This window comes from Sus scrofa, chromosome 9, assembly GCF_000003025.6.
Source record: "Sus scrofa isolate TJ Tabasco breed Duroc chromosome 9, Sscrofa11.1, whole genome shotgun sequence".
Classification (NCBI taxonomy): Eukaryota; Metazoa; Chordata; class Mammalia; order Artiodactyla; family Suidae; genus Sus; species Sus scrofa.
In genome coordinates, this window is record NC_010451.4 from 46,661,357 (window position 1) to 46,677,523 (window position 16,167).

General features: G+C 52.7%; 1 long non-coding RNA gene across 2 annotated transcripts in view; it reads left to right on the forward strand.

Moving 5' to 3' along the window:
* LOC102161637 overlaps positions 951-16,167 on the forward strand; it is a 66,046-nt gene continuing 50,829 nt past the window's right edge. Inside the window, exons 1-2 of one of the 2 annotated variants that reach the window (XR_002335679.1) lie at positions 951-1,331; positions 2,416-2,503. This is a non-coding gene — a long non-coding RNA (uncharacterized LOC102161637). The remainder of the gene's footprint in view (positions 1,332-2,415; positions 2,504-16,167) is intronic. The other variant, XR_002335681.1, reaches the window with a different exon arrangement.

Here is a 16,167-nt window from a genome sequence, read left to right on the forward strand (position 1 = left end):
ATGGAAGGAGGCTTGAGTGATGTGGCCCTTGGGAGAACGCATGGTGGGGAAAGCCAAGGAGCAGATCTGAAAGCGAGGAGACTTTCTATGTAGGGACTGGCTCACTCAGAATAAAATCAAGCCCCAGTGCCCCAGGGTCAGCAGTGTAGAGGGGAACTTCAATGGGATTTTGAGGTCTCATTGGTCCCCTGGGATTCTGCTCCCCTTGGCGCCATCACTAAAGGGGCTCTGCGGCCACTCTGGGCTGGTTTTGGGGAGGGGGCTGGCCCAGCTTGAACTGGAATGGGACCATGACCTCAATTTCCCTAAACACAGCCAAGTCAAGACTGGGCTATTTAACAAAACATTACTCAAGGGTCAGGGACGACAAAGGCAAAACAAACACAGAAAGTAACATGAAGCCAACCTTATGTCAGCTGGAGGGTCCCCCTGACTTGCCATATGTGACAGGGGTCACCTTTTAACACCTTCTCTGTCCTGGGACACAGCCTTACCTTGGCGGCCTGAAAGGCTAACTTCCTCAGACAACATCGACTAAATGCCTATAAGCGACTCACCCAGATGGCAGCAGGTAGCTTGATTCGTGACCCTCCATCACCTGGACTTTGGGGTGTTCTCTCTGGTGACAGCATGGAGTGAGGGTCTGAGCACAAGGTCCCCATTGTTGCATCTTGGTGGGTTCTTTTTTTTTTTTTTCCCACTCTTTTGACTTATTTCTCAAATTGTTCAGAAACCAGACTATTTATTGGGGCCCCCACGAGATACACCATTGGAATCAAGATCCAAATGTGATGGGGAAAACCCCCAAGCCATCCAAAGGGAGCTTCATTCATTAAATTATTATGTTTCTTGGCAAGTCCTCGATTGAGGCTTCCTTCCTGGGTTGGCCCTCTCCCTAAATCATGGTCAGGAGGTGGGACCTCGGGAGTCTGGCCCTCCCCTAGCGCTGGGGGAGAGCAGAGCTCAGCTCTCAGCAGCTCAGCTGTGGAGCCAGCTCCCTGGGGAATGAAGGAGGTCATGGTCTTGCCCCTTGGGCTTCCTGGAATCCCGGGATCATGGGAGAGAGCTGGGCTGATGGATGATGCCTTCGGGGTCTCCCCTTGGGTTGAGGATCATTGACGTGGCAGTGGTAGCTGGTTGCCTGGTTAGACTTGCCAACTGGTGGCTTGGCCTCTGCTTCTGAGAAGGTCTTCCTCATTTTCTCAAGCTCAGCTCCCACTCCTGGGAAGCATCTCGCCAGCTAGTAGCGATGCAACATTGAGCAGCCCAGACTGGACTCCTCCCTCCTGAAACTTACATCCCACTGCGGGAGGCAGACATCCAAGTGTCACGTAAGTGCCTGAAGATTTACTCTCTGTAGTTCGGTGCTATGTGAGTTCCAAATAATCTAATTGTAAAATAAGAGACCACGACCCTGTGAGGTTAGTGAAAAGCGAATAATCTGGTGGGGCATGTGGATAATGGGGGAGGCTCTGCATAGGTGGGGGTGTGGGGGACAGCGGTAATCGGTACCTTCTATTCAAGATTGCTATGAACCTAAAACTGCTCTAAAAAAAGTCTCTTAAAAAATTCTGCTCTGGAAACAAGTTTGTTCGCATTATCAAGAAAAGGAGAGCTTGGATAGCTATAGTCATTGTCCTAAAACAAGTTCTCTATAAAATAATTGTTAAAAATGTAGTAAATATCAGAGTTCCCTGGTGACTTAGAAGTTAAGGACTTGGCATTGTCCCTGCTGTGGCTTGGGTTTGATTGCTGGCCAGGGAAATTTCACATGCTGCATGTGCAGCCAAAAAAAAAAAAAAAAAAAAAAAAGCAATATCTTTGCTATGCCTATAAAAATTCTGAGCTGTGCCACTGCTTTCAGTGAGACAGTCCAATCCAGAGTTTGCTTGCTTTTTTCATTTTTTTTTTAATTTTTTTGGCTGCATCTGCAGCATGCAGAAGTTCCCGGACCAAGAATCAAACCTGTGCCAAAGCAGTGATGCCAGATCCTGAAACTGCTGAACCACCAGTGAATTCCCAGAGCTTTAGTAGATGTCCTGTATGAAATAATTTTAAAAGCACAAGACCATAGTATAAGAATACTTTCAAATGGATACATTTTTAGTGAGGAGACTTCATTTTTATCTTGCAAGTTGAAATAATGTGCACATCGAATTTAAAAAAGGAATTATTTTTCTGTTACCAAAAGCAAAGATAGTGCACTTACACTATGCACAGCTGAAGGGACACAGACAGGAGAAAGTCCCAAATGGTCACAGGGTTGGGCTTCCTGGACGTGCTATCCCTGCCTTCACTGGACGGCGGATGGGTGGAGGGAGCTGGAAGGCAGGAGGAAACCCCCAAGTGTGTTATGTCTGGTGAGTGTCTTTCGGGATTTTCCTGTGATTCAAGCTCTATGATAAATGCTCCCAGGGTCTGCGACAGTACAGCAGAGGGCCCGGGGCGAAGAGCACCCCCAGGGAAGCCTCACTGAGGACATTTGCAGTGGAGCCTGAAGGAGGTATGGAAGGATTCCAAGGCTGGAATGAAGGACGGGTGGGCTGCAGGGCTATGGGCAGAGGAAGGATGATGATGCTCCTGGCACTCCCGGAGCAGACTGGAGGCAGCCGAAGCAGCGGTCCTGAGACAGGGCATGGGGGAGCCCAGCACCTGCACCAGGCCTGCCTCGGTTCCTTCTCCTCCAAGAAAACAAGGCCTCTGCATCTGGCTACTTCTTTTCAGGAACCACCTGCAGCATTCACCTTCCATCTGCTGTGTCATCTGGATTTTGGCGCATCCCGATCGCGTTCTCCCTCCCCCTCAACCCTAGGAAGTAGGCTCTGTCCTCAGCCCCGTTTTACTTGGAGGAGACTGAGACACAGCTCAAGGTCACACAGAGAGGCAAACCCAAGGTCACGCAGAGGGCAAACCTAGGCATTCTGGCTCAGAGCTGTGCTCCTAAACTGGGCCGCCCTAAACTCCACCTCACGGCTTCTGCCCCCACCGTGAGCCTTGCCTGGGCTGGCCTTGTGGACCTGTCTCCACCGCCCTGACCTGCATGGCCACTTGAGGGGGGAAGAGTTTCTGTAAGTGCCCAGGCCTGGCAGGGGTGGTGCTGGGAGGAACAGGAGGGGAGGCTTAGTGAGCATGGCTGCCCTCCACCCTGCCCTGCACCGCCGGGGCTCCCCAGAGGCCTAAGGAGCCTGTGTGCTGGATGCAGGTGGTGGGGACTTCTCACACCCATGCTGGGTTCTGCTCACCATCACACCATCATCCTCGTAGCTGAGCGCCGGCTCTGTGCCAGCCCTGAGCGAATGCTTTTCATTTCAAGATGACCCTGCGAGCAGGATACAGGTTCCAGTTACGGCTTTTCTGAGTTCGGGTGATGAAGGGTGTTTGTTGCTTGGATACCCAGAGGTTGGGGTTTGGGGTATGAGCTCATCAAGGCAGCTCTAGCAACGGCCTTTCTGCTGTCTCTGCTTCTCTCTGCATCCATTCCCTTCTCTGCCAGCCAGACTGCTTGGCCTACTTAGATTTCTGCTTTGTTCTAAGTCTCGGGGAATGAAGCCCATAGTGGCAGCTCAGCCCTGACATCACATTGGCCTTTTGCTCTCAGCGCTCATGAGCAGCTGCCGTTTCCTGCTGTACCTACTCAAAGTTTGGAGGAAGAGGGAGACCCCGCCCGTGGCATGTGCTCATTCCGAGGCACCATGTGACAGCCCTTGAACTTGGTAGGGGGGCGGGTGGTGAGCAGGAGAAGCAATGGTAATCGTCACTACCATATCATTATTTCCACTTATGGTTAGGATCGAGAGAGGTTAGGTAACCTGCCGAAGATCACACAGCAAGTCAGGGAAAGACCTGAGATGAGGAAGGACTCGGAGCCATCAGGGTCCACAGCCTCTTCCACCAGGTGTTGGGAATCCCTGGGCCTCTCAGCACAGGACACTCCCTCTCGTTTTCTCCACTCTCCCCCTCTGTCCCCTCAGGCCTCTCCCTGCCCCGTGCCTTCTCTCCTTCCTGGAAGGGCAACTCCTCCAAACAGCTGGGCAGAGGACGAGGATGCGGAGGCTTCCCTTAGGCTGGGGAGCACCCAGGGGCACTGTGGGGTAAGGAGGGGGGTGCTGCTGCAGCGGAGAAGGTGCTTCCTGGAAGGGATGATTCTACAGGACTGTGCTGATCTTTGACGGGCTGTCCCCGGCCCTTCAGGTGGTTCTCCCGGACCCCCGGCCTTGCCTCCCTCCCACTGCTCTCAGCCCGCCCCTCTTTCAGCAGGTGGACCCTCAGTTCGAAGCCCCGGGAGGCTGGGCCAGGAAAAGTCGAGACCTTTCAGTGGTGTCAGTTAAGGGGTTAATGCCATTTATTCAACAGGGTTTTTTTTTTTTTTTTTTAAGTGAGCACCTACTTTGCTGCAGGGTCTTTGCTAAGACATGTCACCATAAACCAGAGAGATGGTGCCAGCCCTCAAGGGTTGTCGTGATCCATTTTACAGCAGTAAAATCATCATAATAGCTACTAAATATGTACTTGATTTTTGTTTGCCAGGCACTGTGCTAAGTTGCTTTATGGGAAATTTCTTTTTGGATTTGCAATATAAATTTATGTAACAGGTACTATTTTTTTTTTTCCTTGAGGGTGCCACGTACAACACAGTAACTATAGTTAATAACACACTTTTGTATATTTGAAAGTGGCTAAGAGAGTACATCTTAAAAGTTCTCGCTACAAGAAAAAAATGTTTTTGGTGTAACTATGCGTGGTAATTGACGTTAACTAGACATATTGCAGTGATCATTTCACAATACACGCAAATATTGACTCATTACGTTCTACCCCTGAGACCAACATAATGTTAGCTGCCTTTTATGGCTCAGTAGCTACCAAAGGAGATTAGCGAGTTTTGGGCATCGAATGTACAGCAGGGTGATTATAGCTAATAGTCTTGTGTTATATACTCGAATGTGGCCAAGAGAGTAGATCTTAAATGTTCTTATCACGGAAAAGACACGGTAATTACGTAACAGGAAGGAGGTGTGTTCGCTAAGGCTACGGTGGCAATTATCTTGTAATATATAAACGTATCAAATCACCGCGGTGTACACGGTAAACTTGCCTAGTGTTCTTTGTCAAGTATATCTCAAGAAATCTGGCAAGAAATGAAAAAAAAAAAAATCACACCCAAACCCAAACAACCCTCCTGCATTTTACAGGTGGGAAAACGGACACTTAGAGAGGTCAGGGGAATTGTTCAGGGCCCCTCAGAGAGTCAGTGAAGGCACCAGGATTTGAAGGCCACCTCTGGAACCCGATGCTGGAGGTGACACCCTCCAGCACAACTGTACCACATCTTTAGAACTGAAGCTGGGGGTGGGTGAGAGGGATGGGGGCCTCTCATAATCTTGGGCGTTCAAAGAAGTCTTCCCAGCTTAACAATCTAAGCTGCAGTTTCTCCTGGAGGAGGAGAGTTAAGCAGGTGAAATGGGTGGGAGGGATTGCATGGTGATGGATGCGGGGAGGGAAGAGTGTTCCAGGCAAGGGGAACAGCATGTGCAAAGACCCAGAGCACCTATGCTGGACCCCACCTGGTTGGTGCCAGGTGAGAACACGGACTGCTTACCCTCTTGGACAACGAGCCTGGACAAGGGTTGGGCAGAGGAAAAGGAAGACTTGCCTGTGTATTCCCAGCATCCAGCCTGGGATCAGGCACATAGCAGGGCTCACAAAAAATTCTGGACCGGGAAAATTGATTTTTTTAATTTTTTGGCCGTGCCCAGGCCATGCAGAAGTTCCTGGGGCAGGGATCAAACTCACACCATAGCAGTGACAATGCCGGATCCTTAACCCGCCACATCTCGGGAGAACTCCATGGACCAGGGAACATTAAGGGGAGGTGCTTGGTGACAGGGAAGAGGGACCAAGCTGGGGAACTGTGCCATCCCCCTAAGAGGCAGCACCTTTGCTCATGCCTTGGCAGGCGATGGGGCCACACTCTGCCCACAGGCCCGAGGGCGCTGCCCTTGCCTGAGTTGGGACGTGATGTTTAGTATCATTCAGCCAGTGGCTCCTAGCCTTTCTGAGGCTACACATGACTTGAAACAGCTTGGGAAAGGCTTTCTGGCAGAGAGGGCACCTGCCGCAGCCACACCATTTGTCCTGGAGGCCCTCTCCCTGGAGGCCAGCCTAGGAGGTTGCCCTGTGTGTCACCCGGACGCCCCTCCTCCCACCCTGCCTGGCCCTTCTCCCTCTGGACTCTCTGAGTCAGGTGGGAGATCTAGCTGGGTTAGGTGACAAAAACTCCCCACCAGTCTCTGCCTCTCCCTCTCTCGTGCCCACAGCTGGGTCTGGACATCCTGCTCCCAGGGGGGCGTCCAGCCACCTCACTTCCTAACTCAGGCGCCTGTATCCTGAACCTGAGGCCTCCGTGGAGCTGGAGGCCTCCAGTCTCCTGGGCCTCCCATCAGCCAGCTTCGCTCTACTCCAGCCCCTCCCTGTTTCATCTGATCCAGCCAGCAGCCTGGGAAGATCCTGAGCATCCAGGAGCTCCTTGGGAATGGCCCCCATTCCCACCCAGGGCTTATCCAGCCCCTCTCTCTTCCCCCTCTTCTGTACTAAGACTGTGTCCCCTTCCAGCCCTCCAGTCAAGCCTGTCCCTCAACTCCTTCCACTAAAGTTTTTTTTTTTTTTTTTTAATGCTATTAGAACTTCTGTTTCCTCCTCTATCTGCTCCTGTCTCGTTTTCCTTGCTAGTCTGCTGGCTTACATCACGTCTGTCATTCTCTTGCTAACTTGAAACTTTCTTACCACTTGGCCCTTTGGCTGTTCCCGCTGAGCCAAACCCCAGCCCTAGCTGGCCGCAGGGCAGAATCTGCTGACAAAGGGTCTGCTCTTTGTCCCGGGGCGTGTCACTGCCAGAGCTGTTTTCCATTTCCCAGTGATGGAGGGGAGGGAGGCCGCGGTGCTTTGAGGAGGAAGGGGGTGGGGGGAAAGAAACAGAAGTACTCGGCAGTACTGGATGGTACTCCAGCAGGGCCCCTCCCCTCGAGGCCTTGGCTGCCCCTGTGGACACTTTCTCCTGGCCCACTGGGGCCCTGGGGCTTGGCTGCTCTGTGTGGGGCTGGACGCAGGAGAACAGACCTACGTCCCTCGATCCCTGAAGAAAGGTGAACTGAACAGAGGAGGGGATTCTCCCCAAGCAGGGCTGGGCTAGGTGGCTCTGCATCCCGAGCTGCTCTGTCCTGCACCCCCAGATGCTCTGTCTTGTACTGGCCCCAAGAGCTGCTGGAGGGTGACACCTTCAGGCAGCCGGGCCCCTCTGTGTGTCCTCATGATGACTATTTCAAACATCCAGCTCTAGCCCCCTCACCCCGGAGCTCAGGTCAGCAGAGAGCCACCATCTGCTTGCAGTTTCCAGTTCTCAAAATTCCTAGTTCCTGGCCCCTACCCACTTTCCCCGAGAGATCCCTCTGCCCACCTCCACCCACCCCACTTTGTCTGGTGGGCCATGAATTCTGCAGTTCCAATCTCAGGAATGTGGCTCATTGATGGCCACTTTTTTTTTTTTTTTGCTTTTTAGGGCTGCACCTGCAGCATATGGAGGTTCCCAGGCTAGGGGTCTAATCTGAACTACAGCTGCTGGCCTACGCCACAGCCATAGCAACGTGGGATCTGAGCTGTGTCTGCGACCTACACCACAGCTCATGGCAATGTCGGATCCTTAACCCACTGAGTGAGGCCAGGGATCAAACCCGTGTCCTTATGGATACGAGTGGCGTTCGTTTCTGCTGAGCTGCAACCGGAACGCCGACGGCCCCTTTTCTTGCTTGTTACTTTCACCCTGTCTCCTTCTCCTGGTTTCTTCCCACTGGCATTTAAGCATCCACAGACTTCCTCCCTCTTAAAACTACTCTCCGAATCTTTCTCTTCCCATTTTCATGTCACAGACAAACTTCTTGAAAGAGTAGTCCTAAGGGACAGCTCCCTTTCTTCACCTCTCTGTCCTCTGAGACCCACCCTGATCGCGTGCTGCTTCTCTGCTGCTCCATTAAACCAGTCTTGCCGAGATGGCGGATCTTCACGCCGCCGAACTGAGTATACCCTCTCTAGTCCTTTCTACAACGCAGCAGTTCGGTGGTAGCTGACAAGTCCCCTCCTCTTTTCCATCAGAGTCCAGGACAGGGGTTTCTCCTTTGTCAGCCTGGGCGTGTCAGGTGGGCTGTGAACTCTGCAGTTGCTCCAGACGTGGTCCCAGCCTGTGCCCCCGCTCACATAGCTCCCCGTTGTGTCTTTTGCTCTCAGAACTTCGGTGCTTCTCTGTGGAGCGAGTGTCCCAGATCCCCCATATTGCCACCTGCCTGCCGGGCCATCTTACAGGGACCTCATACCCAGTGGGTGCAAAACCAACCCCTCGTGTTCTTTTCCAAACTGTCCTTTCCCAGCCTTCTTTCATCTCAGCAGCCATCTTTCTAGGCATCACCTCTGCTGCCTCCCCTTTGGCTCACCCACCTTCCATCCATCATGGGTCTCGCAGCCCCTGAGCCACTTGTCATTTCCAGCTCACCTTGTCCACCTCCTGCGAGCCTCCTCACCTGGTGCTCTCTCCCCTGGCACTGCCCTGCCTCATCTCGACTTCCCTCATCTGCTTCCTTTTTTCTTTTTGTCTTTTCAGGGCTGCACCCGAGGCATATGGATGTTCTCAGGCTAGGGATCGAACTGGAGCTACAGCCGCCGACCTACACCGCAGCCACAGCAACTTGGGATCCAAGCCACATCTGCAACTTACACTACAACTCATGGCAACGCCGGATACCCGACCCACTGAGAGGCCAGGGATCAAACCCGAATCCTCATGAATACTAGTCTGGTTCGTTACCACTGAGCCATAACAGTAGCTCCCCCCATCTCCTTCTGATCACAGCTCTCCCTGCTGAAAACCCAGCCTCCCATTGCTGTCAGGGAAAAATGCAAACGGCCAGACCCACCCTCTCCAGATGCTGTCACTCCAGCCTCTCCTGCTTCCTGTAGGTCCCTGGACTCAGCCACCTGCCTGGAACATTCCATCCGCCCTGGCTGCCGTCCTCTACCACCTCAGCCAGGACCTGGTCAGTGAGCCCCCTGCACCCTGGGCAGACACAGAGGAAGCAAGAGGCCAGAGCCTGGGGCGGCCCTTGGCGGGCTCCTCACCTGACCAAGGTGGGGGGTGGGGTGGGACATACCAGAGACCCACGAGTGAGGGTGTGTCACACGCTCAAGCCTTTACAGGAGGCCTTCCCCATGGGGACACCGGGTCAGGGCAATCGCGATTCATCACCCAACGTCATTGTCATCATTGTCGTCATCCTCATTAGTGGGTGATCACAGCTACTGTTCGCTGAACACCAGCTATGGGCCCGGCCCCACCTGCACATGCTTTAGACACATTCCTCATGAGGCCGCACCCCGCCTGCACTCAGCAAGAGAAATGACATCGCTTCTTGGGCATCCAGGGAAGTTGTTTCAAGAGCTTGAGAGGAATTCAGCTCACTGGGAGGAAGAAGTGACGAAGTGTCAGCTCTGTCCCGAGCGGGGCTGGGCTACCCCAGGAGGGGCTGGGCTACCCCAGGAGGCACGCAAAGGGCAGAATTCATTCAACCAGCATTTACTCAGCTTGCACCTCGTATAGGCGCACAGAGGCCGGGGTCCAGCCGTGACCAAGACAGATGCGGTCTGCTCCCCTCGGAATGCACCCTCTTCTGCATGGTGGGCACGGAGACCGAAGTCAGTGTTGAGAGCATGTTGCCATCCTGACGGAGGCTAAGGAGGGGGTCAGAGGGTGTTTCAAGCTGTGGGGGCTTCAGGACAGGACAGGAAGGAAGAGAAGGCCTTCTCCGAGGGAGGAGCCTGCCTGGCGGGAGAGAGTGAGAGGTGGTGATGGGCAGGTCTGACATCGCTGAGGCTGGAGAGGGCGGCTGGTTATCAGGGTTGCACTGACTGTGGCGAGGACTTTGAACTTTGCCCTGAGAACAATACAAAGCCCTGGAGGGGTTTAGGCGGGGGGATGACATGAGTCTGTTTATGTTTTCAAAAGACTGTCCTGGGAGTTCCCATTGTTTCTCAGTGGTAACAAACCCGACGAGCATTCGTAAAGATGCAGGTTCTATCCTTGGCTTCGCTCGGTGGGTTAAGGATCCAGTGTTGCTGTGAGCTGTGATGTAGGTCGCAGACATGGCTCAGATCCTGCATCACTGTGGCTGGGGTATAGGACGGCAGCTGTAGGCAGCTGTAGCTCTGATTTGAACCCTAGCCTGGGAACTTCCATATGCTATAGGTATGGCTCAAAAAAGCAAAAAAAGGAGTTCCTGTCATAGCTCAGTGGTTAATGAATCTGACTAAGACTTGAGGTTGCGGGTTTGATCCCTGGCCTCGGTCAGTGGGTTAAGGATCCGGTGTTGCCGTGAGCTATGGTGTAGGTCACAGACGCGGCTCGGATCCCATGTTGCTGTGGCTCTGGTGTAGGCCGACGGCTACAGCTCTGGTTAAACCCCTAGCCTGGGAATCTCCAATATGCCTTGGGAGTGGCCCTAGAAAAGGCAAAAAGACCAAAAAAAAAAAGCAAAGCAAAGCAACGAGACTGCTCTGGCTGTGGTGTTGAGGGTGTGGGTAGCAACAGAGAGCAGCTTGGAACCGGTCACAGGATGGATGTGAAGGATGATGGTCCAGGGAGGGGGGCAGGGCGGAGAGCCTGGATTTGAGTGTGGGGCAGCGTCCACTGGAAGCTGACGGGTCTGGGTGTGGTCCAGACTGGCTGAGGGGTGCTGGGTGCCCAGGTCACCCACCACCTGAAGATCAGGGGTTAGCGCTGGGCACATAGAATGTTAGGTCCCTGAAGACATCCAGGAAGAGATCAGGAGAAGGCAGGTGGCTAGACTGGTTTGGAACTTGGGAGACATATCTAGGCAAAAGACTTAATTTGAGAACTAAGTCTAGGTAATGGGAAGGAATGTGACCACTTAGGAAATATGCACAAAGGAGAAAAGGCCTGAGACGGAGCTTTGAGAAATATCCACACCTGCATGATAGTCATTGGAAGAGGACTTTGAGTTTTCTCGTCTGTAAAATGGATATGATGATGCGAGTTGCTGTAGGATAAGGTGAGATGATTACATAAAGTGTTTGACCTGGTGTCGGTGCTCTTTGATGGATCTTGGGTGGGTAGCACGTTTCTATAGTGGCCTTCCTCCTGGCTTACATAGGTTTATTAACGACCCTTCAAAAGATGTGACCAGAGGCCTGGACTTTATTGCTGCTGTCCGCCGTCCTCCACCAGACAACTGGTTCTGTTAATACAACCCAAGGTTGCACTTGTTTTTGGTTTTTTTCTTGCTTAGGGCTGCTTCTGCAGCATATGGAGGTTCCCAGGCTAGGGGTCGAATTGGAGCTGTATCAGGCCTACACCACAGCCACAGCAATATGGGATCTGAGCCACATCTGCCCCCAGCTCATGGCAACACCGTATGCCACTGAATGAGGCCAGGGATTGAAGCCGTGTCCTCATGGATACTGGTCATGTTGGTATCCTGCTGAGCCACAACGGGAACTCCCCCAAAGTTGCACTTGTGATTTTTGTTCTGCAGTCTGGTGTTAAGCGTGGATACAAGACCATTGTCTCTTCGTGAGTGATGCTTTGAAACCAAGAGCCTGGAAGGTCAGATGTAAAGGAGGGGACCAAGTCCTGTGGCAGGAGCCAAGGGCAGTCTTCAGACCCAGCAGACCAAGCATCTGTTTGCGTCCTTTCCAGAAAGAACAGGGAAATTAGCCAGCATCCCCCCTGTCCTCAGGCATGTTGTGCTTCGAAGGCAGGGGTCAGGAAATGGAGAATGAGAAGGTGACGGGGAATGTGGAGGGCAGGGTCAGGATTGAGGAGATGCTGAGATGAGGAGGGGTCTCCAGCCTAGAGTGTGGATGCTCTGGGTTCCCCCGTCCAAGTTTCTTACACCTTCCAGTGAGCAGACAGCAGCTGCTTCTGATGGATGGAGTCTGCTTTTGTTTTCGGGGAGCTGGCTGCCGGGCTGGCTGGTGGGCAGTGGCTGGAGCAACATCGCCCCCTCACGGCCTTCTCTTGCAAGTGCAGTCAAGGCACCCCACCCGATTTCTTCCCAGATCCATAGGCTGTCTCTGGATCAGCCGATCAGCTGATTTTATAGTCCTTGGCAGCCTGTCCTGTGTACCTAGGAGTGTCCCTTTGCTTTTGGCTTCTGTTAGCTGTCACTGCCTGGTGTATCTCTGTCCTGCTTCCTTGGGCGGTCTGTGATCAGCATGTCTCTTTCCATCAGTCTCCACCTAGGTCTCTATTTCTGTATCTTCTTCTGTCTCTGCCTTGCTTCCTGCCCCCATCCTCTGTCTCTGTGTCCTGGAGCTGAGGTCATGGCTGCCTTCCCCCCAGAGCTGGAGTGATTCTTGGTCTTTTTAGCTTTTTCCTCGATGAGTCAGGAACTCCTGGAGGGCTGAGGGCTGAGGCTCCACCCAGCAGTGGCCTCAGAGAGGATGCAGGAGTTTGAAGGAGCCTCGGGCTGGGCTGGGGACTGTGACAAGAGATTTTTTCCAAAATACGCTCATGGGGCCAGCGGGAGGCTGGGCGCATTCCTGTGGATGTCTAGGAAGCAGAACGAGCGAGCGGCTGGCCACCAGTATGGAGCGGGGCTCTTTTGGCTGCTGCCTGTGCCCAGAGCCTATCCACTCTCTTCAATCCTCATTTTCTGTTGCCTCAGGGCCTTTGCACAAACTGTTTCTCCTTGAAATCATCTCTCCCCCAAGGCCTTAGAAACCGACTCCTTCAGGGAGTCCTCCCGGATTCAGTGTCTGAGTTGGGGGCCCTCCTCTGTGCCAGGGCAGTGTCTTCTCCTTGGTTTAACATTACCTGCTGGCAGTTCCATCTCCCTGACTTGTGTGGCTGTTCTGGAGAGGGGTCGGGGTGGGAGGCAGGGAAGCAGCAAGCCCCGGGGACCAGAGGAGGGGGAATGTGGACAACCCACATGGTAACACCTCCTCCACCCCTCCTTGTTCTGCTTGTCATGTTCTTTCTTCCCCCAGGTTTTTCAGGGTCTTTGTGCCAGAGGCCATCTCCTGTCTGGCCTCTGGCCCAGGAACAGGCCCTGAAGAGTCAGCGGGGAAGGGCTGCCTGTCTGCCAAGTCCTCTGAGTTGGCAGCACAGGGGTGGGGGCTCCCTGTGGGCAGCCCAGGGGTGGGGGGCCGGGGCACTTGTAGCCTGAGTCCTCTCTGGGGGAGTGGCCATGTCTCAGCATGGTTGTGCGGCATGGGGCCGGCAGGACGGACAGCCTTCCCGCAGTCTCACATTTGTCGTATATTTGCGGCAGCCTGGAGCTGTCCCCAGGGCCTCCCTGGTGCCTTGCAAGAGGTCGGGGCCTGGCGCTCCCAAATATATCCCAGGGGAGGGAAAGGAAACACTCGGAGGGTGACCCCTGGTGCCTGAGGGCGAGGGGCCCACCCCCCTTTGTTTATTTATTAGTGGGTCACTTGGACCTTCTTTGAAAGCCGAGGCCTGCCACTGGAGGCCGCATGACCCCCGATGGCGCTGGGGGCTGGGGGCTCTGTTGAGAAGTGATGAGGCTGTGTGGGTGGTGGGAGGATGTGCCGGGTGAGGGAGGGCTCAGGAGCTGATGGTGAATCCACTGATGGAATCTCGTAGCCCAGGACCCCTTGCATCTCAGACCTGAGGCCGCTTACTGCTTTGGAACTGAGGGTTGGCTCCAGAGCTGAGGCTGGAAGCCCAGGGTGGGGCAGGACAGGGCTGGGTATTGTACCTGGGTCCCAGCTCAGGATCCCGGCTCACTTAGAAGTGATGCAAGAGAAGAGGCATGGACTTTCGACCCAGGAGTTGAGTTCAGGTCCCAGCTGGTGACCCAGGCCACGTCACTGGCCTCTCTGGGCCCCAGGCCCCTCATCTGTGAGGAATGGGGAGGTCGATACCTGCGGGACACTGTGAATGGGTGTGTGAAAGTGCTGAGGGGTCCCCTCCCTCCTCCTTCCATTGGCTCTCTGTCCCCCAGGTTGTCCAGGCACTTTCCAGCTGGGAGGACAAGTGCTGTGGGAGGGCTCCCCCAGCTGCCACAGCCCACGGGGACCAGGAGACACTGCTGAGCCCCACCCCATCCCCCGTGTCTGTGAGTCACAGGCAGGCTCACCTGGCTGGTGCCACATGCAGCCACCATGTGCCTCCCATAAGGTGTGTGCCCTCCTCCACTGTGCAGCCACCTGGATGCCAAGACTCTTTTTGTGGACAGGAGAAGCCCATGAAGCTGGGAAGGGTGTCCCCTGCTGAGCCCATGGAACAGGGTGCAGGCTGTTTTCGCCCAGAGCCATGTTGGTGGACTATGTCAGGTGAAATGTCTACACCTGTGGCTGGGTGAGCCTTGCAGTCTTAGCTCCTCAAGGCCCAGGAGCAAAGATATCTTGGAAGCTCTCCTATCTTCCTGCTCTGGCCCTTGCAGTCCACCACCCCGTCTCCCCACCGGGGTCAGTGCTGCCTCCTCTCTCTCTTCCCTCCTTCCTTCCTCTTTTTTGGGCCGCACTTGCAGCATATGGAAGTTCCCAGGCTCTAGGGGTTCAATTGCAACTGTAGCTGCTGGCTTACATCACAGCCACAGCAACGTGGGATCCGAGCTGTGTCTGTGACCTACACCACAGCTCACGGCAATGCTGGATCCTTAACCCACTGGGGGAGGCCAGGGATTGAACGGACATCCTCATGGATCCTAGTCGGGCTTGTTACCGCTGCGCCACACAGGAGCTTCCTCCCCCCCATTAAAGTTTTATTGACGTATAACTGATTTACAATGTTGCGATAATTTCTGCTGTACAACAGAGTGATTCAGTTAGACACATACACATAACCATTCTTTTCCAGGTTCTTTTCCCATATAGGTTATCACAAAATACTGGGTATAGTTCCCTATAGTTCCCTGTGCCACACAGCAGGTCCCTGTTTACCATCCTTCCCATACACAATAGTGTGCATGTGCCAATCCCAAACCCCCAATTCATCCGCCCCCCTCACCTGTCCTCTTTGGTAACCATAAATTTGTTTTCTTAAATTATCTATGAGTTTGCTTCTATTCTGTAAATAAGTTCATTGGCATCTTTTTAAAATAAAGATTCTACACATAAGTGATATCATATGATGTTTGTCTTTCTCTGTCTGACTTATTTCACTCAGTATGATAATCTCTAAGTCCATCCGTATTACTGCAAATAGCATTATGTCATTCTTTTTATGGCCGAGTAATATTCCGCCGTATATATGTACCACATCTTCCTTACCCATTTGTCTGTTGATGGACATTTAGGCTGATTCCATGTCTTGGCTATTGTAAATAGTGCTTTAATGAACACTGGGTGTATATATACTTTCAAATTATGACTTTTTTCTGGACATATGCCCAGGAGTGGGATTGCTGGATCATCTGGTAGTTCTGTTTTCAGTTTTTTAGGGAACTGCCATGCTATTTTCCATAGTGGTTGTATCAATTTACATTCCTACCAGCAGTGCAGGAGGGGTCCCTTTTCTCCACACCCTCTCCAGCATTTGTTATTTGTGGACTTATTAATGATGGCCATTCTGACTGGCATGAGGAGGCACCTCATAGTGGTTTTGATTTGCATTTCTCTAATAATTAGCAATGTTGAGCATCTTTTCATGTGTTTTTAGCCATCTGTATATCTTCTTCGGAGAAATGTCTATTCAGGTCTTCTGCCCCCCCCCCTTTCCTTTTTAGGGCTGCACCCTCGACATATGGGAATTCCCAGGCTAGGGGTCAAATCGGAGCTACAGCTGCTGGCCTACACCACAGCCACAGACAGGAACTCGGGATCCGAGCCACAGCTGCGAATTGCTCATTTTTTGATAGAGTTGTTTGTTTTTTTGATATTGAGCTGCATGTGTTTTTTTTTATATTTTGGAGATTAATCCCTTGTTCATTGCTTCATTTGCAAATATTTTCTCCCATTCTGTGGGTTGTCTTTTCATTGTTTTTATGGTTTCCTTTGCTGTGCAAAAGCTTTTAAGTTTAATTAGGTCCCAGTCATTTACTTTTGTTTTTATTTTCATGGCTCTAGGAGGTGGATCCGAAAAGATATTGCTGTGATTTATGTCAAAGAGTGTTCTGCCTAGGTTTCCCTCTAGGAGTTTTATAG